Raw genomic sequence first — 21,442 nt, forward strand, 5'->3', positions numbered from 1 at the left:
TTAAATAGAAGTAATTTACAAATCTGTTTAACTTTCTGACACCAGTTGAGTTTACATTTTTTTTCCCCCGGAGTACCCCTTTAATCAGACAATGGAGTGTCTAAAAAGTACATTTTTTTCCTGAAAGCTGTTTATTTAAATGGTCAATGTGCTTCATTTCTCCTGTGGTGGTGCTTCAGGGAAATTTTACTTATACTACTAGGTTCCTCTCCAAAGCTCTGGGGCTTCTAACAAAAAGGCCTTGTCCAAAGTGAACAATTCCTTTCTTGTGACACTTAAGCTATAGTCTAAAGTGTAGAGTGCCACAATAACTATATACAGGAGCAGGGACTCCTGTTAAAGACAGGAGCCCATGCTCCTCTACAACAAGTGGCAGTGCTCTATGCATTGCCACTTATTGTGTAAGGCTGAACAGAAGCTCTGCAAACAGCCCAGCAAATGTACACTGAGTAACAAGAAATATAGAGAATGCCTCGCTGCTCAGTACATACAGAAGAAAGGGCTTCTGTCTTTGTTTAGAGCGTCAGGTGCAGCACAGGAGGCCGTCAAGACCCCTCCAATAGACTTGCATATCGGGTGGGGGGGGGGGCCTGGCCGTGACATCACGAGCCTCCTCCCCGCATCGCCAGTCATCCAGCACAGAGCGAAGTTCGCTCCGTGCACTGGATGTCTGGGGTGCCGCATCCGCAGGGGATAACATATCTAGGGGCAGAATACCCCTTTAACAAGGTAATATTTCTACAGTGATCATTGTGGGTACAAGTGACATGTGGTTTTTATCCTGTAGGTCAGTATGATTATGGTGATGCTAAGTTTAAAAGGGGAATGTCACTTAAAAAAAAAAAAAAAAAAGTTGTAAAGACATCTGAGGTCTGAGGGTTCAGTCCCTGACTGATTGCTAGAATGAGCCAAGTGAAGTGCATGCTAAGCGAGTTGGCTCTGTGCCATGTGACCAAGACAGAACCGCAATGTGATTCTATCGGACCATCTCAGTCAAGAGAGCAGAGAGAAAAGCGATCAGCCGCGTGCTTCTCTTTCTATTCGTTCTAGCGATCAGGCTTAGACCCTCACATATCTTTACAACATATCAAACCTTTATTAAAGTGACAGGTAAATATATATATTTTTTAGGTTTTACTACTTTTGCACAATAGTATGTATTTTTTTGTTTGTTTTTTGTATCATCACATTCCAATTTTTTTTTTATGTCAACCTGACTTTATGAAAGTATGTTTATTGCAAAACACATTGTATTGTAGAACATGTATTTATTTTTGTATTTATTTATTCTATTTCACATTATTATTATTATTATTATTATTTTTGGTTGGGGGGTGGGGGGGGGGGGGGAAGCCGTATAGTCATTGAATTTAGTTTTTACAGTGTTCAGCAAATTATTATTGTATGGCATAAATGACATGGTACTGTATCCCCTCAGAGTACTGTCATCAAACCAGATTTTCAAAACTATCTCAGATTATATACCCTAACTATTCAAACACCCCTCCTGCCCTAAAAAATTTTTCCATGCTTTAAAAAGCTGTGTATCATACCTTTCCCCTTGTTCACATTGTGTGATCTCTCAGCAGGAGAAAGTGGGCGTTCCCCAGCAGGTGCGACGTCACTGAAGCCTACGAGAGCTGTGCCTCACCATGCCCTGCATGCACTTCCTGCGTTTGGTCTCCTGTCAGGCTGGGAGGAGACCAAACTAACTGTTTGACTTAAGGCAGGGAACAGAACAGAGCCACCTAGTGGCCATCTTTGCAATTACATTAAAAACATATAAGGGTTAAGAATTTTTACAGAAAATAAAGAGCAAAGTGTCTTATAATTACATAAGGAACAATATTTTAAAAGTTTAGCTTGGTGACAGGTACTCTTTAATATTATTATGTTGAAAATACATTTATATTATTTTGTTAAAGATTACCTGTCACCAAATAAAACTTTTAATACAATGTTCCTTACTTTTAAAATTATCAACATAAATATGTTTAAAATGTAATATAAAAAATGGCCACTAGGTGGCTGTGTTCTGTTCCCTGCTGTAATTAATACAGTGAGTTTGGTCTCTTCCCAGCCTGGCAGGAGACCAAACTCAGGAAGTGCTTCTCTGCACTGAGCTTGATTGACAGCTGTACAGAGCCTCACTAAAAGATGCACAGGGCCTCACTGAAAGATGCACAGAGCTTGAGGTCTGCTATTCATCATAGCACTGCAACCATGTGAGGACAGAAGTGGTCCCCAGCAGGCTTTAGTGATGTCATGCCTGCTGGGAAATGCCCACTTTCTCCTGCTGGGAGATTGCACTATGTGAGCTATAAGAATGGTAAGATACAGAGCTTTTTAAAGCTCTGGAATTTTTTTTAAGGGTGGAAGGAGTGTTAGGAGTAGTTAGGGAACATAGCCTGAGTTAGTTCAGAAAAGTTTATTTGGTGAAAGGTACTCTTTAATGTTTTACTACTTTTCTACTTTTTATGTTTTTGTGTTGTGTTTTGTTGCCAAATTCAAAGAGCAGAAAAAATATATGTTTTTCAAACAAGGGATTTGGACAAATGTGACTCGTGGGGGGGGGGGGGATTTGGAGAAAGTTTGATTAGAATGGATTTGCTCATTTCTGAAGCTGACATCTATAGGAAACTGTTGCAGACATGCTCTATGACCTGCAAAGACGTCACTGCTGGGAGGAGGAGGAAGGAAGCTGATCATGACCTATTGTTGAAAATAGCGTAACCTTGCTACTTGCTATATATGTGAAGTGGTCAGTGCACAGCATGTATAATAGTCTTTATTGTTGTGTACCCTCAAAATAACTCAAAACACACCCATTAATGTCTAAACCTTGGCAACAAAGGTAGAAATGTCCAAACTGGGCCAAACTAACCATTTTCCTCCCCTATGTCATGCGACTCATTAGTGTTACAAGGTCTCAGGTGTGAATGTGGATCAGGTGTACTAATTTTGGTGTTACTGCTCTCACACTCTCTAATACTGGTCACTAGAAGTTCCACATGACACCTCATGGCAAAGAGCTATGTGATCACATATACACAAAAGTTAGTTAGACCATTTAGATCCTTTAAAGTAAAAGAATATGAAGTAGTTGCGTTGTGGTTAACCTTTTGAAATACTGATGTTAGCCTATATATTTTTTAATTTAATACTTTTAATTTGAGCAATTTCACCCTAATTGCTAAATAGCAAGAACTGGCAAGTCTTAAAAAATGCAGGTTAACAGCCAATCGGATGGTGTGTTTTCTCCCTTGTACAATGCACAAATTACTATTGGTTGTGTCGTAGATTTCCAATTGGGACGTTTGTACAAAAACAACCATAAGAAATGTAATGTGAACTGTACATCTTATAGATTTGATCTGATAGATTTAGCTGCAACTAAATTATTCCTAACCAACCAACTGGTATGTTAATAGTAGTAAGTCTAATGTTACATATAAATTACCTGACTTCATTTGCACATTCATAGTATTTCTAGCACTTTTTTTTCCAAGGATAACTTTTCTATAGACTACAGATTGACATTAGGCATTAACTTTACAGTTCTCATTGAGAATCTGCTAATGTAGCAATGTTCTTGACTGACAAGTCAGTGATTAATTTCCCCATCAGGGTCTTGGCAATGAGCTGGTATCCATCATAACCCCTCAGTAATGGTAATAAAGTGAGGTCTAAAACTCTTCTCGAATAGACAGATCAGGAATATTGCTTAGTTGACACACATATTGGTGACACTGAAGGGAGATCAGACTCTTAAAGGGCTACTCCGGTGGAAAACTTTTTTTTTTTTCAAATAAACTGGTGCCAGAAAGGATAGGGGATAAGATGTCTGATCGTGGGGGTCCCGCCACTGGGGACTCCAGCAATCTCTCCTGCAAAACCCACTTGTTTTCAGCTGCATGGAGCAAAGATCGCTCTGTGCCTGATGACTCACAATACAGGGTCCGGAGTATCATGATGTCAAGGCCCTGCCCCCTCGTGACATCATGATGCCCCCTCAATGCAAGTCTATAGGAGTGGCGTAGCAGCCATCATGTCCCCTCCCATAGGCTTGCATGACAGCGGGACCCCCGCGATCAGACATCTTATCCTCTATCCTTTGGATAGGGGATAAGATGTCTAGAGGCGGAGTACCCCTTTAAGGTGGCCGACAACTGGGATACTATGGAAGCAATTTGTGACATTGAGATGTACTGTAACAGATGTGTTGTTTCCAAAAGAACATTGAGTAACTGGATATATTAAATGTCATGAAACAGCAATAAATTCTTTTGATACAATAACTTTAGTACACAAGACCCGGTTTATACATGTAGAGCTCTACAAGGTGTTTCATTATAGGTGTTGTATCCAACAGATATTCGATCATCGAGTGTCCATCACACAAGGATATCTGGCAGATAGCTCCTATTAAATTATACAGTATAGCAGGAGGTCCCCCCGCCCATGCGCCAACGTTTATCCTAGCATTGTAAAAAGCATTGTGACACATAGGTACTTATCTGTCTTTCCTCATTTTTCTTCTTAGCTTGATAAATCCCCAAAACAAGCAAAAGGAACAAAACATGACTGAGCGTGAGACCAGGTCAGCACCATTGAATCACATTGCACCATGTCTTGCTCTGGAGACTGTGATATGGAGAAAGAGTGGGAAGCTCTGTCTCATAGTGAATAGTTATAAGCAGCGGGGAGCAGAAAGAATGGGCACTCAGGGAAAGTATTGCGGCACTAAATTCAAATTGAAAGTGATTTAGAAAAATAATCATTGTGCACAGTGCCCCACTATCATCATTTTTCATAGAAGTGCCCAAAACATTGGAGGTACACTCCCCGCATGTAACTTAAAGGGGTATTTCGGTCAAAGACATCTAATCCCCTAGCCAAAGGAAAGGGGATAAGATGTCCTGCCACCACTGGGACCCCCCACGATCTACGTGCAGCACCCACATTCTATGCAGGGCTGCTGCTCCAGTCTCGGAAACCTCTGTGTGTCCGGGATTGGAGACATGACTTCACGCCCCCTCCCATAGACATAAATGGAGGGGGCGTGGCATGATGTAACTCTTCCAGTGTAGGAAACACAGAGGTTTGGAGCAGCAGCCCCGCATAGAATGCGGGTGCTGCACGGACATCGCGAGGGTCCCAGCTCGCGGGGGGGGACTCTTGAAATACACATCATGCATGTATTTTCCAGGTGTTTTTTTTATTTATTTGCACACATTTGTGATGTGTATTTTGCCCCTTTTTTCCCTGCATTTATTTATAGAATACATCCTAGTACAATATACATGTGTACATGTTAAAGAAGTTACCTGTCACTTTTTTTTATATGTCCCTTTTCAGTATGTTTTATATTTGGAGTCAGTGGTGTAGAAATATCCATATTGTGTAAACTTCAGTACACGGTTTGTGGACATTTTCCATGTGTAATTGGGTGTGGAGTGCATTGTGAACTCTGCCTCGAAATACATAAAATAAAACTTCGAGAGAGATCATTAAAACTGCCTGCATCAAAAATCTGGACCAAAACAAAAACAAACCTGCTTACATTTTTTATGGTTTTAGGAATTTTTTGGGGGCATTCTTGTGCCTTGGTCAACAAAGGGGAAGGAGCTTACGCTTAAAGGAAGCTGGGCAGGTTTTTGGTCAAAGGGGTGGGGTTTATAGGCACCACATATGGGTGCACATTTTTTGGGGATAATACTAAGCCAGCTAATCCATGGTACAAACTTTAACAAAACACTCTTAGGCTAGGTTTCCCTTTGCTTTGGCCCAAAAGAAATTGCCGGTAAAACAAAAAATGCCAGAAAAACTAACACTGCATTTTCCTGCATTTTTGCAGTCTTTTTCCTGACATTTTTACCTATATATATATATATATATATATATATATATATATATCATTGAAATGTATTCCTGCCGTCCTCCGTTGACCTTATTCGCGTACATGTTGGCAAACAAACAATTTAAAATCAAGAACATGGGATTCCACTTCCCACTTCATATGCAAATTATTAAACTACATTCCTTTCAAACAAAAAAAAATAATCTTTCTTTGTACACGAAAAGAATGACAGATTGTTTTGCAATTCAAATAAAGAAGCGGGTCTGCGATGTTGTGGTGTCGGCTGCAAAACCGAGGTTGTAAAAACAATGTCAAGAGAAATATTTCCCAGAATTACAAAGTTATGCACCATAATGCCTGAAGGACTAACACTGAGCAGAATGTCTGGTTTCAGAGCCAATGCAAGAAATACTTTGTAACGTAATACAGGCTAAAATTTATAGACTTTCCACGGATGCAAAGATTTTATTTATTTATTTTTTTTTTTATATTCTTTGGGGAAAATGGCTTGTGCAGTCAGTCTGAATTAATCCCTTTACTCTCGAACAACGGCTTTATTGCTTCCAAAAAAAAGTTTTCAATGCATATCTCGCAGCCTTTTCTCATTGTCGAGATAACAATGTTTCATGTGAATGAAAGCCCTGGAGTCCCAGTGAACACCAGACTAGATTTTAGTAATTGCTGCTCAACTTCCACTGAATCCTACTTATTCCTGCAATGTATGGAACCAGACTGAACTCTTTACCTTCACGTCTATAAATTAGAGAATCTAACAGCTATTTCACCCACACTAAACCCAATATACTGGGTTATAGTGCAGATGAATAGCTGTAAAAAGAAGGGTTACTTATGTTTTTGGGTTAGGTATGTCCTAAGTTCTGCCCGTCACAATTGCAATGCCATGGAGGCAGGGAGCCAGGTCGCCCAGCTCCCCTGCCTTATCAATTTTTCAACCCCAGTCTGCCCCCTTCTGTGATGTGGGAGCCTGTGGGGAAAGGGGGAGGTATGGATGAGCGCTCAGGATATGGATGAGCACTTTGTTCCTCGTTACACCCGTATCTCATGTCACGGAGGAGGCCTGTCAGGGGAATATTAACCCCTTAAGGACACAGCCCATTTTGGCCTTAAGGACACAGCCAATTTTATTTTTGTATTTTCATTTTTCCTCCTCCCCTTCTCCACTCTTTTATATTTTCATCCACAGACTAGTATGAGGGCTTGTTTTTTGTGCAACCAGTTGTCCTTTGTAAAGACACCACTCACTTTACCATACAAATGTATGGCAAAATAAAAAAAAACTACTATATGTGTGGGGAAATTGAAAAGAAAATCGCAATTTAGCAAATTTTGGAAGGTTTCGTTTTTACGCTGTGCAATTTACGGTAAAAAGTACATGTTTTCTTTATTCTGTGGGTCAATACAATTAAAATTATACCCATGATTGAATACTGTTCTATTATTGTACCACTTGAAAAAGAATCTCAAACCTTTTAACCAAATTAGTGCATTTAAAATCCATCTATTTTGACGACCTATAACTATTTAACTTTTCTATCTAAGCAGCGGTATGAGGGCTCATTTTTTGCGCCGGATCTTTACTTTTTTTTGATACCCCAATTGAATATGTGAAACTTTTAATAAATTATTTTTTCTTTTTTTTTGGAATATTATGTGATAAAAAAAAAATTATAAAAAAAAGCGGCAATTTTGGCCTTTTTTTCTTTACGTTTACGCCGTTCACTGTACGGGATCATTAACATTATAGTTTGATAGTTCGGACATTTACACATGCGGAGATACTAAATATGTTTATTAATTAATTTTTTTTTACACTTTCTGAGGGTAAAATGGGGAAAAGTGATGATTTACATTTTTATTGGGGAGGGGATTTTTCCAATGTTTTAAACTTTTTTGTAATTTTTTTTATTTTTTGTAAAAATTTTAATAGTCCCCAAAGGGGACTATTTATAGCAATCATTTGATTGATAATACTGTTCAGTGCTATGCATAGGGCATAGCACCGATCAGTGTTATCGGCAATCTTCTGCCCTGGTCTGCTCGACCAGAGCAGAAGACCCCAGGAGACGGACGGAGGCAGTTGAGGGGACCTCCATCTGCCACTATGGACAATCGTAACCCCCACGGCAGTGCCGCGGGTGATCCGGTCATCTATTTTTAGTGACCGCACTGCCGCAGATGCCAGGATCTGTATTGATCATAGTTAAGTACCAGGGCACCAGGACGTACTTTTTCGTCCTATGTCGTTAAGGGGTTAATGAGGAAGGGGAGCTGGGTGAGCCGCCTCCCCGCCAACATTGAGCGCAGGAGTGCCATGACAATGCAATTGTAATGGGCATAACTTAGGACATACCTAACCTAAAAACATTAGTAACCCTTCTTTTTACAGCTCTTCACGAGCACTATAACCCAGTATATTGGGTTTAGTGTGGGTGAAATATCTGTCAGATTATCTTTAATATTGAAATCTGAACTTCCCCATAGTGATCATAGTGATGTCTCTGTATTGTAGAGCATTGTCCACTAGAGTAAAATGTTTAGGCCCTCTTCACATACATCCAGCAATATGGTGGCATTTCCTTCCGGCGTTATCGAAAAGCACCGGAGTTCAACTGATTGTATAACTCTTCCCATTCATACTTTGTATGCCTTTGTATGAAATCAGAGGCATACAAAAAGCATAGTAAGGCATTACAGAATTATGAGCACCCTATAGGCAGAGTATTGATCAGTGTTATGAGCAGCCTGCAGAAGCAGAGAAAAGATCTGACAGCACAGAGACGGGTAGGAACCCTCTGGCGGTCATGTCACCCAGCGGTAGTCCTGATCACCTGCCCTGCCCCAAACCCATCAGCACCAGTATTTAACTGGATTAGGTCCCGCAATCAACTTTGATCGCAAGATCTAAAGTATTAATAGCCTTGATGTGGCGATGGCTGATGCAGGCTGGGGTCAAATGTTATGGAGAGGGATCATATCATAATCCTGCTCCAAAGCTGGTCCCTCCCCCCCAGGAAGTACCCATACATCCTGAGGGGGATGGGGACAATGGTCCTGTGGACAAAAATGTATATCTCTACTTGGGAATTTCGAGTTTGTTCAGTGTTAACATTGGTGTCTTGGTTGAATCCCTGGTTGTCCGGTCTTTGAGTTTTTCGCGGGTGGCTCAGGTTTGTTGTGTCAAATTTATTTCAATTTCCTATAATGGATTTAATAATACTTTTTTTTCTTTTTTCGGGATATATTACTCCATAGCTTTATCTTTCAGCTGTTTGGAGAGCTATTTGGTCTTCGTGCTGTTCCTTGGTGGTGTTGCAGCCTCAGAACAGGTGTAGTTATACCAACATCATGTGACACTTTCATTCCACAACTAATTTTGTGGCTTCTTAAGTGAAATAGTTGGACCAGACCTTATTAATGGGGTTGTCCAAGGATTTAAAAAAAATGATATTGCTGGGAGTACTGTAAAAATTTAAAACTATTGATACTCACCCCCGTCAATCTCCTGAAGCTGCCATTTAGACAACTTGTCACTGCTTTTTCCATCAGATGAGTTGAGTACTTCTACATTTGAATTTTTATTGGGACCCCAGCCATATTTTAAAAAATGTTCCCCTTGGAAAACCCCTTTTAGATGTTTCATAGCTAAGGGATGAATACATGTGCAGTGGTTTTTTTTTTATTGATTTTTGACATGTTGTTTGTTTGATTCCACTATTACAGTGAGGACTGTTTCTCAGGTCTGTCACTTATAATCTAAACTCCTATTTTAAAGGGGTTATCCAAGAAAAAAAATCAACTGGATCCAGAAAGTTAAATAGATTTGTAAATTACTTCTATTAAAAAATCTTAATCCTTTCAAAATTATGAGCTTCTGAAGTTAAGTTTGTTTTTTTATGTCTAAGTGCTCTCTGATGACACCTGTCTCGGGAAACGCCCAGTTTAGAAGAGGTTTGCTATGGGGATTTGCTTCTAAACTGGGTGTTTCCCGAGACACGTGTCATCAGAGAGCACTTAGACAGAAAAGAACAACCTTAACTTCAGAAGCTCATAAGTACTGAAAGGATTAAGATTTTTTAATAGAAGTAATTTACAAATCTGTTTAACTTTCTGGAGCCAGTTGATATATATAAAAAAGTTTTTGCCTGGAATACCCCTTTAATTCTAGGTTGTAAAAACTGTAAGGGGGTAATCACTATTGCACATAATGATCAATACATACATATTTGATCCCAAAATGCTATTAACCCCTTAAATACCTGTGCCATATATACGGTGCGGCTGTACGGCAGATATATGAAGCAAGCTCAGGAGCTGAGTTTGCTTTATATCCGTTCAGCCCCGGCTGCTATCACCAACAAGGACCCGCGCCTAATGCCGGACACTGGTGATCGGACCGATGCCCGGCATTAACCCTTAACCCTCAAAGTTGATCTAAAATGCCAAAAATACACTCCAGGCAGCTCAGTGGAGGTGATCCGGATCAACTTGGGGAAATCGCGATGTCCCGGTCAGCTGAGAGTATGCTCCACAGGAAGCAAATCCCCAAAGCAAACCTATCCTACTCTGAACAGTTCCTGACATGGACAGACGTGTCAGCAGAGAGCACTGTGGTCAGACTGAAAAGAAATTCAAAAAGAAAAAATCTTCCTGTGGAGCATACAGCAGCTGATAAGTACTGGAACGGTTAAGATTCTTAAATAAAAGTAATTTACAAATCTGTTTAACTTTCTGGCACCAGTTGATTATTTTTTTTTTCCTACCGGAGTACCCCTTTAGTTCAGGCTTTGAATTTTTAACTTCTAGCAGATATACAGTATTTTAGAATCCAAATACCGTAAGATGTTTAAATTTTTTTTTATTTACATAGTTAATTAGGGAATTTCCTGAAATATGAAAAACAAAGTATTCTTACAGGTCTCTTTGGACAATAGCATCAGCTTCAGTCCCTTTTCTCCGTAACATAAGTGCAATGGTCCTTGACTTTAATAGAGAAGTTATGAAGAGATTCTGGAGCTCTGCAAAGAATTGCCTCTCTTTTGTTATGGTCCTATCTCAAGGACCCCACGAGTTCTCCTCTTACACATCACTGCGGCTGTCAAAAGATTAAGTGACAATCCCTTTCTAGACGTAGCAAAGGCAGTAAAATGAAATCTTTTGTAAGTTGCCATTACATTCAATCCTAGTCGCTTTTCTTTACTTTTTGTTTATGGTGTTTATACTGTTTTCATGGTAGATTGCAGGAAAGAATAGAGGACAATAAATGCTTCAGAAATAATATTACTTTATATGATTGCTTTCAAGGAGGTTAACAGGATTGCCGGTTTCCAACATGCTGCAATTCTTGATGGAATCTAAAGAAAATTGGCCATCTGGAGGGCACCAAGCAACAAGGACAAAGTAGAACGAGAAGATCCTCATTAAGGTAAAGCTTTTATTCTTCATTCATCTTATGACTATAGAATAGAATGATAATGTTTTAAAACTTGAGCTATGGGTGATGTAAGGTCTTACCAAGCTGCCATTCATCTACTATTCATATCATAACATCCTATAAATAATTTGTAAGGCAACTGTGGCGTTGGTGCAGTATTTTACAACCAGTGTGCCTCCACCTGTTTAAGGGTGCGTTCCCACAGGGCGTATACGCAGCGTATTTGACGCTGCGCAAAATGTATGGCAGCAGCGGGAAATACGCTGCGTATCCCTTGCTCACTATACACACAGGGCTTTCCGGCGGCAGCCCTATGTGTGTAGTGAGTTTTGGAGGCGGGGCTGTGTGCCGGCGTATCTGTGACGCGCGGCTCCGCCTCCAAAACTCACTACACACATAGGGCTGCCGCCGGAAAGCCCTGTGTGTATAGTGAGCAAGGGATACGCAGCGTATTTCCCGCTGCTGCCATACATTTTGCGCAGCGTCAAATACGCTGCGTATACGCCCTGTGGGAACGCACCCTTAAACTACAACTCCCAGCATGCCTGGACAGCCTTTAGCTTTCCAGGCCTTCTTGGAGTTGTAGTTTTGCAACAGCTGGGGGCACACAGATTGAAAAACACTACTCTGTTGTGCAGTACTTTCTTTACTCTAATATTGTGTGCTACACAGTGTACACATACCAATGCCATAAATTGCCTTCTTATGAGTTGCCTTATAGGAGTACTCCCGGGGAAACCTTTTTTTTTTTTTTTTTTTTTTTTTAATCAACTGGTGCCAGAAAGTTAAACAGATTTATAAATCACTTCTATTAAAAAATCTTAATCCTTCCAGTACTTTTTAGGGGCTGTATACTAAAGAGAAATCCAAAAAAGAAATGCATTTCCTCTAATGTCATGACCACAGTGCTCTCTGCTGACCTCTGCTGGCCATTTTAGGAACTGTCCAGAGCTGGAGAAAATCCCCATAGCAAACATATGCTGCTCTGGACAGTTCCTAAAATGGACAGCAGAGGTCAGCAGAGAGCACTGTGGTCGTGACATCAGAGGAAATGATAGTCCTATTTGTTGCGCAGAGAAAAGTTTGATACAGTGGCTTAGATAATGCCATACAGTGCAGCCAACATCATATTCTGCAATAGGAATGTACTGTGAAGTGCATGAATTAGTAAAAAAAAAAAAGTAGTTACAGTGCCCAAATAATATTAACATACAGTAACCAAATTGACGTAAATTAGTAAAAAAAAAATAGTTACAGTGCACAACTAATATCAACATATCAACAGTGCAACAAATAAGTACACACATAGCATAAGTAATCTAAAAAGTAGAATGTTTCCAATCATGTTGATTTAATCCTGACCACTGCATCCGTCCCAACCCCGAAACATGATCGTGGATGCCGACGGGTTGCTACAATAGCAAGTAGTAGGTGTAATAGAAGGATCAGCTATGTGATCTTACCTACATATTGTCTTCATTCACCATTCATTTTATAGTACTGTGAGTTATTATGTATTACGTATTATTATGTTATTATGTTTAGAGTACTGTTAGTATGGTCAAAATGGTAAATATTTCTGTGCTTTACTATCCACAAACCTAACAAACACATTGTACTAACATATAATAAAAAAAATAAAAGACCCAAAGGGGTACTCCGGTGGAAAAAAAATGTTTTCTAATCAACTGGTACCAGAAAGTTATACAGATTTGTAAATTACTTCTATTAAAAAAATCTTAATCCTTCCAGTACTTAAGAGCTGCTCTATGATCCTCAGGAAGTTCTTTTCTTTTTGAATTTTTTTTTTCTGTCTGACCACAGTGCTCTCTGCTGACACCTCTGTCCATGTCAGGAACTGTCCAGTGCAGAATAGGCTTTGTATGGGGATTTGCTCCTATTCTGGACAGTTCCTAAAATGGACTGAGGTGTCAGCAGAGAGCACTGTGGTCAGACAGAAAGGAAATTAAAAAAGAAAATAACTCCCTGTGGAGCATACAGCAGCTGATAAGTACTGGAAGGGTTAAGATTTTTTAATAGAAGTAATTTACAAATCTGTATAACTTTCTGGCACCAATTGATAAAAAAAAAATAAAAAAAAATGAGTTTTTCACAGGAGTACCCCTTTAAATGAGGACTGTCATTTGAAAATACTTTTGACATGTCCTAGAGCAGTGGTCTTCAACCTGCGGACCTCCAGATGTTGCAAAACTACAACTCCCAGCATGCCCGGACAGCCAACGGCTGTCCCGGCATGCTGGGAGTTGTAGTTTTGCAACATCTGGAGGTCCGCAGGTTGAAGACCACTGTCCTAGAGAGATGGGAAAAGTTTTGATCAGCGGGGGTCTGAATGTTCAGACCTCCACCCATCAGGAAAATGAGCCGGAAGAAGTTTGCGCTCACTTTACAAAAGCTTGGTGAGTCTAGCGAGCCAAACTTTCCGAAAGTTTGCTCAACTCTATTTATAAGGTTAAAAAAGGCCAGAGTCCATCAAGTTGAACCCTTATGAAGCTGATGCCAATTGCCCCACATTTCTATTATAAATGCAATTATGAAATCACCGAGGGGGAGATAGAGGAAGAGCTGTGCAGTTGCCCATATCAACCGATCAGATCACTTCTTTTATTCTTAAAAAGGCCTCTGAAAAATGAAAGAAGCAATCTGATTGGTTGCTATGAGCAACTTCACCAGTCTCCCTCTACACAGGTTTTGATAAATCTCCCCCAATAGGAAACAAAATAAAAATAATTTAAAAAAATGTAAAATGATTTAAACAATAAATAAATAAATACTGTTCTACAATAAAAACACTTTAAAGGGGTATTCCAGGAAAAAAAAAACTGGCTCCAGATTTGTAAATTACTTCTATTAAAAAAAATCTTAATCCTTTCAGTACTTATGAGCTGCTGAAGTTAAGGTTGTTCTTTTCTGTCTAAATCCTCTCTGATGACACCTGTCTCGGGAAACGCCCAGTTTAGAAGAGGTTTGCTATGGGGATTTGCTTCTAAACTGGGCGTTTCCCGAGACACGTGTCATCAGAGAGGACTTAGACAGAAAAGAACAACCTTAACTTCAGCAGCTCAAAAGTACTGAAAGTATTAAGATTTTTTAATAGAAGTAATTTACAAATCTGTTTAACTTTCTGGAGCCAGTTGATATATAAAAAAAAAAGTTTTTTCCTGGATAACCCCTTTAATTTACAAGAAAAGAGAAAAAAAACGTACAAAAAATGTACACCTAATTCATAGCACTTTTCCATTTGAGTCTGGTTTATAAAATGATCCTGTCCAGGGCATGCTGTGAGCTATAGTTTTGTAACACCCCGGTTGGGAAACACTTCTTTAAGGGGTTAACATTTCAGAAATGATGGATTTTTTGATGTGGCTCCTAAGAGCCTTATATAAAGACAGGTACAACCATTAGGGAACATTTAACAGGAATAAATCCTGGTTCTGATATCATTTCTCATGACGCATTGTGGGCTGCTACAATGAGAAGAAAATGGGTAGTTTTCTATAAAAAGAAAGAACGCAAGGTTTGTTTGATGTCAGCAATGTATCTATAAAGCTTTTCTGCAATGAATAATGGCTGTGTTCGTGTAGAACTGCAATAGCCGAATATAACTTCAAGCAGGAGCAGAATTCTGCCGAGTATTTTTTGGTAGGTATAATTAGAGGTTCTTGGCTGTGATAGTGTGCTGAAGCCTCAATCTTGGGAATACTTTATTTAAATTAAAGGAAAAAAAATATTCAGGAATTCTCTGTGTGTGATAGAAACAATTTAAAAGGGTTTATCCACCATAAGGTGATTTTAGTACGTACTTGCCAGAAAGTAATGGACATGCTTAGGAAGGATCTGCACTTGTTTTGGGGCTAATTGGCTATGTTGTGAGATCTTTTTTTGTGAACTGTTGGAGTCCGTTCTCACAAACTACAAATCCCATAGTTCCTTGTTTGTAAGTGTGAGGTAATTTTTCTTCCTCCCACACATCAGCCACCTCACCCATTGAAACACACCTGTGATCCCTTGCAAAATGATCTCTCACCCAGCAGTTACTCTACCCATTGAAGCAAAGGCAGGCTGCCTCTTAACACCGGACTAATAATGTCTCGAGCTGCACTGCAACCTGGGAAAACCTGAGATGACACTCATGTTGTATGCTGTAATAAATAAATGTAAGGGCAAAAATCACAGACGAATTGTTAGACCACCATAAAAAACACAGTTACAGATACTGTATTATTAACAACACTAACTTTACAGCCCCTGTAGCATAGTCAAGTAAAAAAATAAAAAATACCCCTTTAACAGTTCAATTTGGCTAATGGTCTCATATGTATTTGATAGAAATAAAAAAAGACAATAAATACAAAATTACAATAAAATATATTTTTTTTGCATTTTATTATTTGATTATATAGTATCTTTGATTTTACATGTACTTTGCAATTGTTTTGTCTTATTTATTTTGAGTTAAAATATCTATCTATTTATTTATTTATTTTCTTATACTGTTTCCTTCAAATCTTTGAAATAAGAAATTATCATTACATACGATCCTTGAGAGAATGTCAGCCCAAAAAATTTGGATTTGCCTTTATGTTTTTTTTAGGTTCTGCTTTGAAATTCCACATTCTGGTACAGCAGCAGAATGTCTGACAATGCTGGCAATGGGGTTCCGCTGCACAGTATACACTATGAAACTTTAGCGGCGAATGTTCTGCTGCTGAAATTCTGTCACAGAAAGAATGATCTTGCTCATTCTATCGACAGAATCCACCTGGAATATATTGCCATCCATGATGACAGCATTGAACATGCCATCCTGGTGCCAACTGGCGCCAACCTCTGGCCAGAACTTTTCCTTCCAGTGATTTCGTAGTGTGAACCTAGCCTTAAGGTGACCCCTTTTGCCATTTCAAGCATAAGCACAACAGAAAGTATGTAAAGAATCTGGGGTTGAGTGGTGAAGCATACACTATATGCCTCCCTGCTCAGTGAATGTGTGCAACCACCTGGAGATAAGTGGTGATGATGTACATAATGCAGTGTGTGATATTCAATGTATGCGTATTGGCTTTGTATTTTTTGCAGCAAAAAATCTGCAGTGGATTTTGCTACCATTAAAGGGGTACTCCTCTGCTTGACATCTTATCCCCTATCCTAATGATAGGAGAAAAGATGTCTTATCAAGGGAATCCCGCTGCTGGGGCCCCCGTGATCTCCCGCTGCTGGGGCCCCCATGATCTCCCGCAGCACCTGGCGTTCTAAACAAACACCGGGTTCCTGCGGCGGTGGTCGTGAAATCACGGCCATGTCCCCTGATGATGTCATTCCATGCCAAAAACATGAATAGAGGGGGCTTGGCATGGCAGCTTGGGTGCGTGACCGTGACATCACAAAATGTTCAGAACGCTGGAGCACTGAAGAGAAACTACTGAAAAAAATGTGGAGGAGAATAGGTTTTAAAGGGGTACTCCGGCGCTTAGACATCTTATCCCTTATTCAAAGGATAGGGGATAAGATTCCTGATCACGGGGGTCCCGCTGCTGGGGACCCCCGTGATCTTGCACGCCGTACCCTGTTAAAATCAATCCCCGGAGCGTGTTTGCTCCGGGTCTGATTACTGTTGATCACGGGGCCGCAATGCAAGCCTATGGGAGGGGGCTTGCATTGAGGGGAGGGTAAAACCATCCCGACAGCTCAGTTGGGCTAATCGGGACATCGCGATAAAATCGCGATGTCCCGATCAGCTGGGACGCAGCAGGAGGTCTCCTTACCTGCCTCCTGCGCGTCCGAACGGCGATTGATTGCTGCAAGCCTGAAATCCAGGCTTGAGCAATCAACCGCCAATAACACTGATCAATGCAAAGTTATGTCTTTGCAGTGATCTGTGTAAAAGATCAGTGTGTGCAGTGTTATAGGTCCCTATGGGAGCCATAACACTGCAAAAAAAAAAGTGAACAAAATAAGTTAATAAAGGTCATTTAACTCCTTCCCTAGTAAAAGTTTGAATCATCCCCCTTTTCCCATAAAAAAAAAAAACACAGTGTAAATAAAATTAAAAATAAACATATGTGGTATCGCCGCGTGCGTAAATGTCCGAACTATAAAAATATATCATTAATTTAACTGCACGTTCAATGGCGTACGCGCAAAAAAATTCCAAAAATCCAAAATAGCTTATTTTTGGTCACTTTTTATACCATAAAAATCTGAATAAAAAGGGATCAAAAAGTCTGATCAAAAGAAGAATGGTACCGAAAAAAACTTCAGATCACGGCGCAAAAATATTAGCCCTCATACTGCCCTGTACATGGAACAATAAAAAAAGTTAAAGGGGTCAGAAGATGACAATTTTAAACGTATACATTTTCCTGCATGTAGTTATGATATTTTTCCGAAGTAATAAGAAATCAAAACTATATAAGTAGGGAATCATTTTAATTGTATGGACCTACAGAATAAAGATAATGTGTCATTTTTAATTAAAAATGTACTGCGTAGAAACAGAAGCCCCAAAAATTTACAAAATGTTGTTTTTTCTTCCATTTTGTCTCACAATGATTTCTTTTTCTGTTTCACCGTAGATTTTTGGGTAAAACAATGATTTTTTTTTCCATTTCGCCGTAGATTTTTGGGTAAAATGACTGATTTCATTACAAAGTAGAATTGGTGGCGCAAACAAGAAGCCATCATATGGATTTTTAGGTGCAACATTTAAAGAGTTATGATTTTTAAAAAGTAAGGAGGAAAAAACGAAAGTGCAAAAATGGAAAAACGCTGAGTCCTTAAGGGGTTATAAAAGCTACATTTTCCCCGATCTCATACACAGACTTTGAACTGAAGCCCAAACACAGGAAGTGCAGCCTGGAGTGCTGAGGGGGGTGTGTCCAACCAACAGCATATGGCAGTTAAGTGTGAGAGGAGCTATGATTGGATGAGCCTGGACACCCCCTCAGCACCCCAGGCTGCACTTTCTGTGTTTGGACTTCGGTCCAAAATCTGTGTATAATATTGGGGAAAATGTCCTCTTGAGCTTTTTTAAGCACAAAAAAACATAGAAAACTTCTTTTTTTTTTAAACAAAGTATATTGGAAATATTTTTTTAATTACCATAAGGAGTGCAATAGCAAAAATTTGTTTTAATGAGTTACCCTTTAAGCAAAAATTTAGCAAAACTAAAAAAAACTGCTTCTGAACAAAAGGAATCCAAAAACAATGGTCTAAAGAAACTTTGATAAAAGCTGCTACATCGGTTCTTATATTATACACTCACCAATGAATTCAAAAGTAATTTCAATTTAATAAAAACGTAGTTGACATAAAAGCACTTAACTCCCATATAAAACAATCAATTTTCTGGAATGAAATTAGCCTGGAAGTTACAAAACAAATGAATCAATGTGAGGAATAGGAATGTGCAGGAAATACTATCTTAAATGACTTTGGATTTACCCAGCTAAGATGGAGGCAGGGAAGGGGGAGGAGAACCCTGATAACCTACCTATTTTAAAGGGGAGGATCTATTTAGGTCAATATGGAGAAGGAGCAGCCTGCTAACTGCTAAATGGGGACACAGAAGGGCCCTAAGTGCTATATGAGGACACAGAGGGGGCCTAACTACTATATGTGGGCACTTTTACTTTGTGAGGCAATATTGATGGGAAGTTTGAAGTTAGAGTTATGGTGCTGAAGTGAGAAGCTTAAAATGACAAGTCTTGGCCGGAAGAGGTCTTCATGAGGACCTAGACAGATGGGGAAGAAAAGTAAATGTGAACGACTCAAATCAAAGAAGACGTCACCTGTGATTCACTTGGAGAAGACGTCCCCTGTGATTATCTGGATGTAACTGTAAGCACTTATATAGTCTTCAGCACCTGTGTAGTGATGGTGTCTACCTGTATATGGTCACTGTATGGGGTAAATCTTGATCTTCACATAGTGGATTTTTTTCAGCAGCAGTGTGGGAGTATTAGTCATTTTGTGGGGTAGTGGTCATGTTTGGTGGTATTATTTGTCCCTTGTATACTAGTATTATTGATAATAAATAAATAGGATTTGGTCAGTAACAGTATGATGGTAATATGTATGGTGATAATATTCCTCCTTGTATACTGGTATTATTGGTAATATTGGTCTCAGTGTACAGGATTTGGTCAGTAACAGTACGATGGTAATATGTATTTATTTCTCCTTGTACACTGGTAGTATGGTTAATATTGGTTTCAATATACCGGGTTTTCACATACAATGCTTCAGTTCCTCCGTTGAACTTTTTTCAAACATTGCTGCAATTTTTTGCTATAATGGAGTGTTTGCCATTTTACTTTTTGAATTTGTGCACTGTGATTGGCTCTTTGATGCTGGCACCATTGTTTTTAAAAACATTTGGTAAAGTAGTGGTATATTCCTTCTGGTTTTTATCCCCAGTCTAGCCCTCCCTGTAAATCCCCTTGTGAACTATTGCAACTTTTGTAACTAGTGGTGGCTACACAGTGGGTAGTAAAACTACCCTTGACCCCAGGGTACACTTTGTAAGGTGTCTTGTTGGTATACCTATGATGGTGTGGGAAATAGGAATAATTTAGGCACACAGATTGAAAACAGGATTTAACTTTACTGAAGTCCACTTTGCACAGGCCAGACAATATATTCATTTTACAGCACAGGGTTTCAAACTTACAATACTTTGGATGAACGAGTGGAAATTGGCCACAGTTTCCTTCAAGGAAAGTCTCTGAGATGCAAATTAGTGTTGAAAGATGCACAGTCAGATGCAGATAATTCTATAGCAAGCAGAGCCTACACAGAATGGTTGACTGCGATGAAGAAAGTTGAAAAGACTTGTACACGTGGTTCTGTATCAAGGGGCATAAGATACTGACAATCATGACATGAAAACAACGTGCCACTTACTCCAGCTGGAAGCCCACAGAGATAAGTGATTGCAGAAGAGTACTTGCTAAGCTTTTCCTTCTTCTGTCTAGAAGGTTAGCCTTCTCAGTGCAGGAACAAAATACTTGAGATGATTTGTTCTCTTGATGTGGACTAGAAACAGTTGTGGCAAAAAAACTCCTAAATGTGACACGGTGCTGTAGCTTTTAGCTGGAAACTAGAACACTGACCTATGTCTAATCCTCCTTGCCACAAGACCTTGCAGGAAGCAGACATGCATATGTGCATATTGCTCTGACTAGAGCCAGCCTATCTGATTCCATTCCTCTAGGAAGAGAGGGTTGGACTTGGGAGACAACTCCCTCAGACATTCTAGCAGTTTCTACATAGAAACTGATCTGAGGTGAGTCATGTGATCATGTTTCATGCATCCTTACATACACAATTCACCAGTGGTGACAGTAAAGAGCAAAAATATTTACTAATTGCACTTCCTTGTATACACTCCCTTGTCTGCACTTCCTTGTGTATACAGAAGAAAGTAGTGAAATATGCAAAAAGACTAACCATACATGTATCTTATAAGATAAAGTGCCACTTATTCCTCTTATCAAACTAATTTCTTACCACTGACAAAAAAATAAATAAAAATAAAAAAACAGCTAATTTCCAGCATGTGTTTACGGTGTTTACTAGATGGACTAGTAGCTTAATGAAAGATTGGGTTACATGCTACCCATACAAATCCAATTGCTTCCAATCAGACTGCTTCTTTCATTTTTAAAGAGACCTGAGAAAAATGAAAGAAGCTATCTGATTGGTTGCCATGGGCAACTGCACCACTCTTCCTTTACACAGGTTTTGATAAATCTCCCACCCAAGAGAGATTGCAAAGACACTACTCAAAACTACACAAGTGTTAGATCTCTACCCAGGGCTTGCTTTACAGCTTAGACTGCTCACTACAGCTCTATAATCCCCCCCATTGGGATATAGAAGAGCAAAATCCCATCTTGTGTGTTTGTGTAGTGTCTGGGAGACATCATAAAGTTAAGGGTTCATTTGCAAGCTCAGGGACAACTATTATTTGAGAATGAGTCGGCAGGGCATAAATCTGTTAAAAATGGCAGATATAAGTTATATAATGGCCTGAAATAGTGCTGCTCCTCATTGACATACACAACAGCTAGCAATGGTAGTAGAAAAAATAGGCACTCACCCTGTTGTAATGT

At 39.4% G+C, this 21,442-nt stretch overlaps 1 protein-coding gene across 10 annotated transcripts in view; it reads left to right on the plus strand.

Moving 5' to 3' along the window:
* Window positions 1-21,442, plus strand: part of LOC130290510 (5-hydroxytryptamine receptor 2A-like) — a 575,216-nt gene that overhangs the window by 284,480 nt on the left and 269,294 nt on the right. For 9 of the 10 annotated variants that reach the window (XM_056538243.1, XM_056538242.1, XM_056538248.1 and 6 more), the window contains one exon: window positions 11,183-11,303. The exons of the other annotated variant lie outside the window; for it this stretch is intronic. The gene's annotated coding sequence lies outside the window, so the exon portion shown is untranslated. The remainder of the gene's footprint in view (window positions 1-11,182; window positions 11,304-21,442) is intronic. 10 annotated transcript variants of the gene reach the window in all.

Source organism: Hyla sarda, chromosome 9 (genome assembly GCF_029499605.1).
Source record: "Hyla sarda isolate aHylSar1 chromosome 9, aHylSar1.hap1, whole genome shotgun sequence".
Taxonomy (NCBI): domain Eukaryota; kingdom Metazoa; phylum Chordata; class Amphibia; order Anura; family Hylidae; genus Hyla; species Hyla sarda.